Raw genomic sequence first — 10470 nt, 5'->3', positions numbered from 1 at the left:
TCCTTTAGCCATATTCTGACAGGTATTTGTAAGTGTTGGATATAAACGATAAGCAATGCTCTGTGGTTTGGCAGTACAAAACATTGACTAGAACTTTTCTCATTTTAAAGGGGAACACAATCTGCTCATGTCTTTGTGGCTCAGGGGGAAAATCCCTCAACCAGCTGGTTATATTGTTTCAAGTAAGCCGAAAACCAGGAACGAGGAATTAGAACCAAATCTTTTTAATTGCAAGAATTCATCAGTGATCTCAAACAGCTTAAAATAAAACTATTATTGCAGAGTCACAGAACTATGCTATAATCTCAGAATGGTAGAGTTTGTGTGAGAGTGTATACAGTGAATTCACATCAGAGCTATACATGCAGAGAACTGTACATTTACAGTACATTACAACTGCAGTATGTTCCTCCTACATTCACAAATATAATACACCACCACAATAAACAAAAAAAATATACAACAACTTGTATATGTCCCCTTAAACTTAAAGCAGAATCAGTGTTAAGGGCTGAAAGTTTGATTACAATAAACAACAATTGTTTAAGACCTATACATCACATCCAAACATACAAAAAAGGGAAAAAAAACTTAAGTACGACTGCTACAAAAACCCCTGGTCATTTTTAAGGCAAAAACATCATCACATGTATGGAAATCATCATTGTCATCATCATCTATTTTTCTCTAAAACACTAACACAATCTAAACGTAGAAAACATCATCCACCAAAATACAGCAACACTCTTATTAAAGGCATTTGGCTAAGATAATGAAGACAACTCGAAGAAAATGCAGAAGACAGTTAAAGCACATCTTGAATTATGCACTTTGATTTATGTAGAGGCACAACCAGTAGTAGGAATTCACTGTTAATAAATGTATCTCTTTTGTCCAACAAATTCTGCATTGGTTTTGATAGATTTACAAGAGAGGAAAAAAATCTGTGTTTCTGTTTGAGGTGTACTCTCAGCCGGTTTGTTCAGCTGAGCACTTACGTCAAGCAAACTTGCAGTTATGTCTGTTTAATACATCATTACCCATTTGTGTAGTGTCTAAGGCTAGCTGGTTTATTTCTTTTTGATTAAGGCTCTTTGACTTTTGTTACTCGAATCCGATGTTACTGTTCATTAGATATCTGCTGTGGTATCAAAGGAAAGTCAAGGCTTTGTTTGGATCAACTGTGCCAATGCTGTTGTACCAACAAACCCTCTTACATAGTAACACTGCGACAATACAATATATCCATATCCATCACTATTTAAAACACCCACACATTAATAATGGACACACAAAAAAGTAAACTCTACCTAACAAGTTCTTATTTGAATATTAAAATCTACTCAAACAACAAAAATAGTGTCACCAACTTTACTGTAACTGTATCTCTGTCATGATGTGACAGACTCTGTGCTGACTATGCTTCCCCCTGAGTGGGTACTGTCGATTAGATAATAATGTGTAATATCTTTGACACTGATTTACACATTTAAGAGGTGTGAAACAAATCCATTTCTCATCAGGAGGCGTGAGTCATTTTGATACTGTGGGAAACAACTAAAATACTGAAGTCATAGAAACAGGCAGCAATTTTATCTATAAACTGATGAATAAGTTGCAGATCACGTTGTAATCATTTACAATACAGACCATTAGGCACCCAAGCTATTTATGGTTTGAACAGATGCTTCAGATATAATTGGTCCAAAGTTGGTTCCTATATTTTGTGCTGGTGATTTAATGGAGAATTACCATGTCTTGTTAAATATGGAACTTACTATGTATAATATGGATTGGGTTGCTAGAACAAAGTTTTAGTGGAAAAATCCTTCATATAGATTAATAGAATCTGTAGAATAATAAATGGCCATGTGCAGGGCAGGTCTAAAATACACATTTGTTAATAATTAAAGGTTATCAAATGTTAATATTATCATCTGACATGTATGTAATATAACCATAGATTCTAATTTTGCCCTTATAGGAAACTGAAATGAGATATTTAAGATAATTGTGAACATTTATTTTGGTTCTGCAAAAGTACATGGAATGTGTCCATATAAATACTTAATATATGAATATTTATTAACAATTTGCTCTGATTAATATGAAATAAATATCAACTGACTAAAACTTCATTGGTTGTTAATAACTGAATTCCAAAGTTTTACCAACCCTTGACCCTGACAATAGCCTGAACACAACTAAAGATCATCTGTTGAAACTTGTCCGAGTTTTTTACTTCTGGTTGGAACATATTTTGACACTGAAATACGCTGCAGCTGCACCAGGCAGCTAATTCAAGGGCCATGGATACTCTGGTTAAACCTGTTCTATAAAAACTGTTGTAAGCTTGATAATGTATCACTGATTTACAGTGCAGCCCTCTACTGTATGTACAATGTTTGCTGCAAAAGCCACAAAGCAATATGACAAATATAAAGCAATATCCACATTGTCTCAGACAATATTGTCCTTTCTTCTTCAGCTCTATACTGGCATGTAGTCTTTTTAATATGACCAAAAGAAAAAAAAAGTTAATTTACTCAACAAAATACCGAACACTTGTTATTTTATCCATGTATTATAGTCAACTGTACAGGTTTAGTCTCTCTTTCCTCCTACTGTTTCTTCGGCTTCAAATCTTAATTTGGCTAGGTATCCGCCAACCAGCATCTTCAATCAGAGGATTTCTCTGTCAGCTGATCTTTTCTTCCTTGTTTCTCCATGTGGTTATTCATTTTCATGTCTTTGCCTCGCTCTGTCCCCATCAGGCGTCAGGGAGGTTAAACTGTTAGAATGAATTGATCCGCAAACATGAGAGTGACTTTGCTCAAACATCCTGAGGAAAACCCTGGTCTCTATAGCCTGGAGAAGAGGGGAGGGGGTAGTGGAAATGTGGAGATGAAGAAAAGAGAGGATTTATGCTTGTAGAAAGAACACTTGTAAAATCTGTGATCCCCCACTTAACAGGGATTTAATGACCTTTTTTAATTTATCAACATTTATACGGAGCTTTAGATACTAATTACTTCATTTTATTTACAGCACTAAAAGTAAAGAGTTTAGCAACAACCATAAAGGAGCTAAGCTGCAGCATCAGGAGCTAGAGTACCAACTAAGATATGGCTGGCAAAGATTATAAATTATCCCAGTTTTTCCATCAGCATTATGTATTATAGCTGTGAAAATACTGAAAACTTTTATTACTTCATAAATGGAATAGAAACGTCACTTAGTTATGAGCCAAGATTTCTCAAAACACAATGGTAATTGGGTCACATGATCACAAAGCACACAGTTATTTTTCTGGTAAGGATCATCAGAGTTTTGGCTTGAAGTGGTGTCATTTTATGCAGATGATGGAGTAACTTAAATGTCAAAAGGTAATCTGTTCTAATAAGCTCAACCTCTTGTTTATAAAATGTATGGGCTGAAGTCTGTAATGGCGCAATGTTTTTAAGGTTCATTCCAAGTTTGGTTAGCATCTATTGACACAGTGTTCCTTGAACATGCATTTATGTACTGCTGATGGTTTGACTCTGTCTGAAGGATCAACAGTTGGTGGCAGGTCAGAAGTGAAGTGATGCTAGAATCCATCAGCATGTCTGACCATAGTTAAGCCTTTGAAGGCGACCGTTAATCTGATGAAACATATTTTTGGGCCAAGACTTCCTCTTTCTTGTGTTGGCATTTTTTTGTCAGTTTGTAGAAGCATAGAAATAATAGCCTAGCGGTTATGTTGCGTGTCCCATATACAGAGGCTACAGTACTCAACGCAGCAGCTATGGGTTTGAATCTGCCATCAAGATTGAACTCTAAAGCTTGAGAGATTAAGATTTTTTCTGAACATACCAAACGTTTGTTTTTACCAGCCCAGAGATCGTGGGAAAGTCCCGAATGTTTATTTAACTATTATTATTCTTAAAGCCTGGGAAATGTGCTTAGTTCAAACTTATCTTTTTCAACTTACTGAACATCAGTGTTAAATTTAGTAAAGCCTGACATTTCTATATTTATATCACATGAATTCTAAAAGTCAGTGAGCGAGTAAAATAGATACTTACCATCAGAAACTTTGGTTCACGAAGAAGGAGAACAGAGGGGGGAGAGAAGAGACAAGAGATTCAGTTAGAGAAGAAAACCATGAGCTTCTTCGTTTGATATTTTCAAGTTTTATCAGAAATGGACTAGAATATCATGAAACAAGCTTTAGGAGGCAGATATCTTGTAGCCACTCAACGGAAAAGAAAAACCTTTCACAGGCTCTTTATATAAGATAAATGAAACGATCAAATGGACCCAAATACGGTAACACAACCCTACGTTTGTTGGAAGGAGGAACATAGAGAGGAGAAAAAGAAATGGGATCAGATGAAAAAACTGTGGCAGAGAGGGAGACTGGGAGGCGGGCAGGGAGTGGGAGGAATAATGTGAAAGAGAGAGAGAGAGCATGGATAGATCAAGTAGTAACAATCATTAGATGGAGAAAGAGATGCAGAAGTAAGGCGATTAGTGGGAAGAAGATCATAATACCCCAATCATCTGATGGATGGGGAAATGAAAGAGAGGGAGCAGGGTAAAGAAATAAAAGATGGAGCGGTGTTTGTTTTAAATATCGAGGTATAAAGAGAGAGACAATAAATTCACCAAAAACAACACAGGCTCGTTAGAGAGGGGAAGGAGAAAACCGGTTCAAAAGTATCAAAGTGATTCATTGCATGGAGAAAGAGGGAATAGCTGAATATGCACACAACTCCCAAAGCTACAAAAGCATGTATTGTGATGATGAATAGTTGAATAATAATTGATCTTTGAAGCAGACAGCCTGCATGCTTTTACCCTGAGAGTTTGGCCTTTGTGTTCAGTATTAATATTCATTGTGCTGCTACCACCGCGCGCTAACAGGCGTATGGATTTAAGAAGCAACAGTTGAATTAGACGTGCGCCCAGAGGCCTGAGAAACAGCAGGGTGCAGCGAACAAAAAAAACACCAAGGGGGATGCTCACTCCCACACAAACACACACACACACACACACACACACACACACACACACACACACACACACACACACACACACACACACAAACACAATTACTGCACCTCACACACACAAACACAGATTCTTGCAGGAATGTGTGTCCTAACATTTGGTTGCACAGGCAGGCAGCAATTACCTCACTCACAGAATCACACTCGTGAAAGAAAGGAGACAGCACTGTGGTAATTCAAAGGCTGCCTCGGTGCAATGACTGAACAGTGACTGTGTTTGTTTGTGTGTGTGTGTGCGCGCGCGTGTGTGTTGGCACTTGTTCATGCATCAATCCCTGAGGAGAAGACGCTTAAACTACCCAACCTCTTTGTCTTTGTGCAGCCAATGCTAGTTCTTTCTGACTTTTCGTATATCTTTTTGTTGACTTGTGTTACAGTCTGGAAAACAATCATTAAAACCCAAACACCTTTCCTGTTAGCATTAACCATTTCTGGGTGGTATGATTTCCACACTTTGATTTCCTAACTGTGTGTTGGTTAAAAGGGAACCAGGGTTTGAACTTCTCTCATTAAGCTATTTAACTATTCTTGACTCAAATATTTCCTTTTTAACTTATGTGAGCAACTAAGTGCAACTCTCTTTATAAATACCTCCAGGATTTCGCGTGCTTCCTTCGAGATTGCAACAAAAAAAAAAAAAAACGATTTGGAAAGTAAACCTTACTTGTTACTTGGCTTTTCTATGTGAGAAAAGCCACAAACAGGTCACAGACTGTGTGAAGAGTCGCATTGGCCTAGTTCCCACATCTCTACAGGCTGTGGTGACACTAACCATGACCTTTATTTGTTTAAGTCTCATCGCAGCAATGTTACAGAATGAGTTTTTACACAACAGGTGTAGTTTGTAGTTTCTTTCATTTCTCTATTGTGACTTTTTATTTTTTTTTATTTTTAAAGTTGTCTGGATGGAGTTTGAACAAAGCAACTTTCTGCATGTCATGCATGAAGGAGGAAAGCAAAAGATATAAAATGTACTGACTTGCCAGGATGACCATGTCCATTCCCCAGAAGATGCTCATGATCCATCCCACCATGATGACAGCTGTCAGGATCTGGATGAGAGCCGCTGCCACATTGAGCCAGAACACACAGCAAACCCCTCGCTCTGAGATCAGCTCACTGCGAGCTCCACACAGCACAGTGAAGGCTGAGATGAACGTACCTGTCCGGCATAAAGAAGAAAGTCATCCTGTTACTAAAAACAAAAACATCACAATTCACAAAAAAAAAAAAAATGTTTTTATTTTCTTTTACTTGCTATAAAGATGCCCTTCTCAATGCTGGTATTATAGTATATTGATGTGGACATATATAGGCTACCTATTTTATTTTTTCACAATTTTTCTGCTTTTATAATTTATTTATAAGTTATACTTTTTATAGTTATTAATACTATTTTTTTTATTACGCCATAATCTATCGCCATCTGCTTGCACATGCACCACACTGTTGTCACACTTATACATCAATGTGCATATAGTATGTAATACAAGGTTACTTACATAACAGACTGACACGTCAGCCTCTATTAGTTATATAGCTGATACATCTACAGTACTGCATTTAAATAGACTTGTGTAGCGTAATTAATTCACTAAGATATTATATTCGAATGATTCCTCGGGGTACCACTTCCTGTTAAAGGAAGAAATTAACTTTAACTGTATAAGTTAATTAATTATTCAGTTTCATATCAGAATGTCAGTAAGTTCTTTAGGATCACTTCAATCATTAAATAAACACTGACAAAGTTCTAAATGATTACGTGTGATTTTATTACAGGAATCATGAACAATAATGCAGATTATCAAAGTAAATATCAAATATTATAATTTGTATGATTTTAATAACAAAATTATGGAAATGAAATCGTTTGATTCTAATTTACCTATGATGGTATCGTCATAATGGTGAAAGTAACAAATAAAACGATAAATGGTTTTGTAAGGATTTAAAGAAAAATGTGATTAGGGGAATTCTGCTGTGAGAGAATGATAACTTGGAGCTACTGATGTGTTGGACAACAACCCTTCCTTGAATCCCTCGAGGCAGAAGCTGTTTCAGGAAACCTTACTTTAGTGATGTTCAGTCAAACTTCCCCACGTGGTCCAGCTTTAAGGTACTGACGGATCACTTTTCTGGTCCACCAGAACTTCTGCCAGCCAAATGACTGTCTCAACAGTCAGGTAGAAGTGACGTCACACAGCAAAAATATGAAATATACCAGAAGAGAAAGGTGCTTGACTCTACCGAAAACTTCACACAAAGAACCTCCAAAGCAGTATTTTGAGGTAAATGCTAACATCAGCATGAAATAGCTCACTTTGATTCTACTCAACATGTCAATGTTTAGCAGGGCATGTTGATCACCAAATGATCATTGTCTCAACGGACAGATGTATCTTCCAGATTTTGTTGAAATCCACTCAAAAGTAGGCATCATCATCACGAACCCAAGCTCACGTCGGCAGTGTGGACTGAAGGTGCCCATCAGCAAAGGTGAAAAAAAAAAAATGAACACAGTGGAGGTTAAACACACTCTATTTCCCACCATTTTCCCTCTTGCCCGGAAGTAACTCCCCAAGGATGGAACCATGTTTTTTATTTTTTTATGCATAATAATGGAATTTCAAATGTGACTAATTGAAATTAATAATTGAAATTCTGCAATTCATCGTGTTTAAAATGTAGTCGTGTAACAGCCATGATAAAAATATGAGAAACAAAATACAATCTTCCTTTGCCACTAATACTTCAGTACAGTGAGGCAGATTGAAGACTAGCTACTTGACACTGTTACATGTTAACTCGACCTTCAAGACTGTTCATTGCACATTGAATGCATCGTGTGAGTGCTTATGTGTCACTCAGTGAAGTAGACAAATTCCATTATTTAATCCCTGATTGTTTCCATATCAACGTCTTCTCAGGAACAAGATATATGTAACATGAGTTTTATCATACTGTAGACGTACAGCTTGTTAAGACAAACTAAGGTTTGCTCTTTCTCAACTGAGAATACAACAGCCTCGAGTTTCTTCTATGCCATTTTTCATTGAGTCACTGACTATGTACTTCTATTGCTGTTTCAGCCTTCCTGAAATATATATATATTTTTTAAGTTTCTCGGCCTAAAGTGTAAACGTTTAGCAATTTGGTCAGTTTTGCACACCACTACTCCAAAGCATTCATGAGACATGCCTGTATACTTTCAATATCTCCAGAATCTGTTTAAGAGCCTTTAAAAAGCCCTGAAGGAATCTGTATTATGGCATTTATTGTTGATATAAACTTCACTAATCTGACTGGTCAAGATAAACTGTATTGGAATAAGTATGTTTTTCTATCCTGTTTCCAATTGCCTCTCTCTCTCTCTCTCTCTCTCTATATATATATATATATATGAATCATTATTGAACATAGAAAATTACTTTGCACATCTATTTCACAAGAAAAGTGCGTAGGAGAGAAGTGTGTCCATCAAACTTAGTGTGTCTGTTTGCCTGATGAAGGTCTAGTACCAAAATGTTGCCAACAAACTCTACACTACAACAAATGTATGTTTGCATGTGAGACAATGTAAGGGAGGTTACTTGAAAGAAATATAAGATTCAGTTTAAAGGCAAAGACATTTTTCTTTTGTACAAAATCCTAAATTATTCACAGACTCTGCTGATGTTTCACCTTGCTCTCTGCAGGCCTTATGTGTCCTTTTGAAAGTACTGAACTGAGTAGTGCAAACACTGAATGTGACACAAGACATACAGTAACTGGTGGGCATTGTGTTCATTATGGCTCTGGTTCTATTCTTTCGGCAAGCTCCAACTCTTGTCACTTTGGAGGAATTAAAAAAACAAAGAAGGCCAAGCAAGTTGGGGGACAAGTTCCGCCGGGCTGCCAGCTGCAACTTGTTTCTCTCAGGCTATAAAAGCCAAAGTCATGTCAAATAAAAGTTTCTTTCTCCCTTTTTCACTCTTTGAATCTGTTTTTCTTTTCTCCTCAACTCTTGGCTTAGTTGTCTCTCTGTCTAATCAACCATAAAGCTTTCTATTGCAGGCATTCCAGATGTTTACTCAGTTTGTCCCCTAATCACTGACAGATCTGAATGTATGCCATAATATTTACTCTCACATGGCCTGCGCTGGCCTTATCGTATATGGCTTCCATTAGGTCAAACATTAGTACAAGCACAATCCCAGAATAGTAAGCAGCTCTGTAAAGGTTTAAAAAGGCAGCGTCTGCATGTGTAGGACAATTTGCTTTTCCCTTCTCAAGATTTAATGCACTGCTCATTTTAAAAGCACTTCACAGAAAGAGCAACAGTGGGCTAAAATCAGATTCCAACCCAGAGCCGATATGGTCCGATCAGACAGAGAAATGTTCAGGTCACAGAGGCCACGCCCACCAGCAGATGCTCTGGCTGCCGGTGGAGCTTCCCACCTCCACACATGAGCCATGATTGACAGCAAGCTGGTGGCTGAATGGTTACACCTCACATCCATCTTTTCCATTTGAAAATGATCCACACAGTCTGAGCTACTTTCAGTTTTTATATGACTTCTTTTTTAAAAAACCATTCACATAAACAAGTCATGATAGACGCATTAATTTAGCAGTATATTTGATGACTTGATCACTTTCAGTACAACTTACTGTAATTTGTTATCAGCACAGCTCAACATCATTAAACTCCTGACACCCAATGTCCTAATGTGAGTTCATTACATTTGGGGTTTTATGCAACATAATACCTTATTCTGCTAACCTTAATCCAGTTGTCCTCATTCATGGACACTTTGTCCGCCATGTTGTGGACACGAAAGCAAATTAACAAAAAACAAAAAATGGGGGACTGATACCATACTTGACTTACTGAAAGAAGCCATTGCTGACCTACAGACAGCCACTATAGCTAACTTACAGACATCATTCCTGACCTACCCCATACCCACTGAATGACAGACACAAGCCATTGTCTAAAATATATTACGCAAAGTGTTGTTCCTGCAGATAAAAAAAAAAACATTCTGAGTATTTGTTTTTGAAGAGCCATCTTTAGGAACTAAAATCCTTCATGAAACTATTTCCTTGTTTTTTATTTTATTTTACTCAGCCATGTTTATGCATTGAAATAGTTGTAATGCCTTGTAACACAATGGGGTCTTTACTGTGAAATACAGTGACATAAACAGATTGTCCCCATGTAAGGACAGATTTATTTGTTTGAAAACTGCTTCCTGTTCGAAGACACTGGTTAGGTTATATTCTTACCAGGTCCTAATAATAATCCCAAATCGTTTGGAGAGATTTAAAATGCATACCAAACAAAAGCTCTGGTCTCAGGAGGTGACCAATGTTCACTTTCTGTGTGGTTCATTGGAATAAACTTACACCATGCAAGGGTATCGACTCCTGA

General features: G+C 37.1%; 1 non-coding gene across 1 annotated transcript; it reads right to left on the bottom strand.

The window, feature by feature from the left end:
• Positions 1-208: 208 nt before the first annotated feature.
• On the bottom strand, positions 209-5916 carry LOC109990046 (uncharacterized). Its single transcript, XR_010668741.1, has 2 exons — positions 4068-5916; positions 209-2868 (listed from the first exon to the last, which is right to left on the bottom strand). It is a non-coding gene; the product is annotated as an uncharacterized protein (transcript).
• Positions 5917-10470: the final 4554 nt, after the last annotated feature.

Source organism: Labrus bergylta, chromosome 15 (assembly GCF_963930695.1).
Source record: "Labrus bergylta chromosome 15, fLabBer1.1, whole genome shotgun sequence".
NCBI lineage: Eukaryota > Metazoa > Chordata > Actinopteri > Labriformes > Labridae > Labrus > Labrus bergylta.
This window is presented reverse-complemented; position numbering and strand designations above follow the sequence as displayed.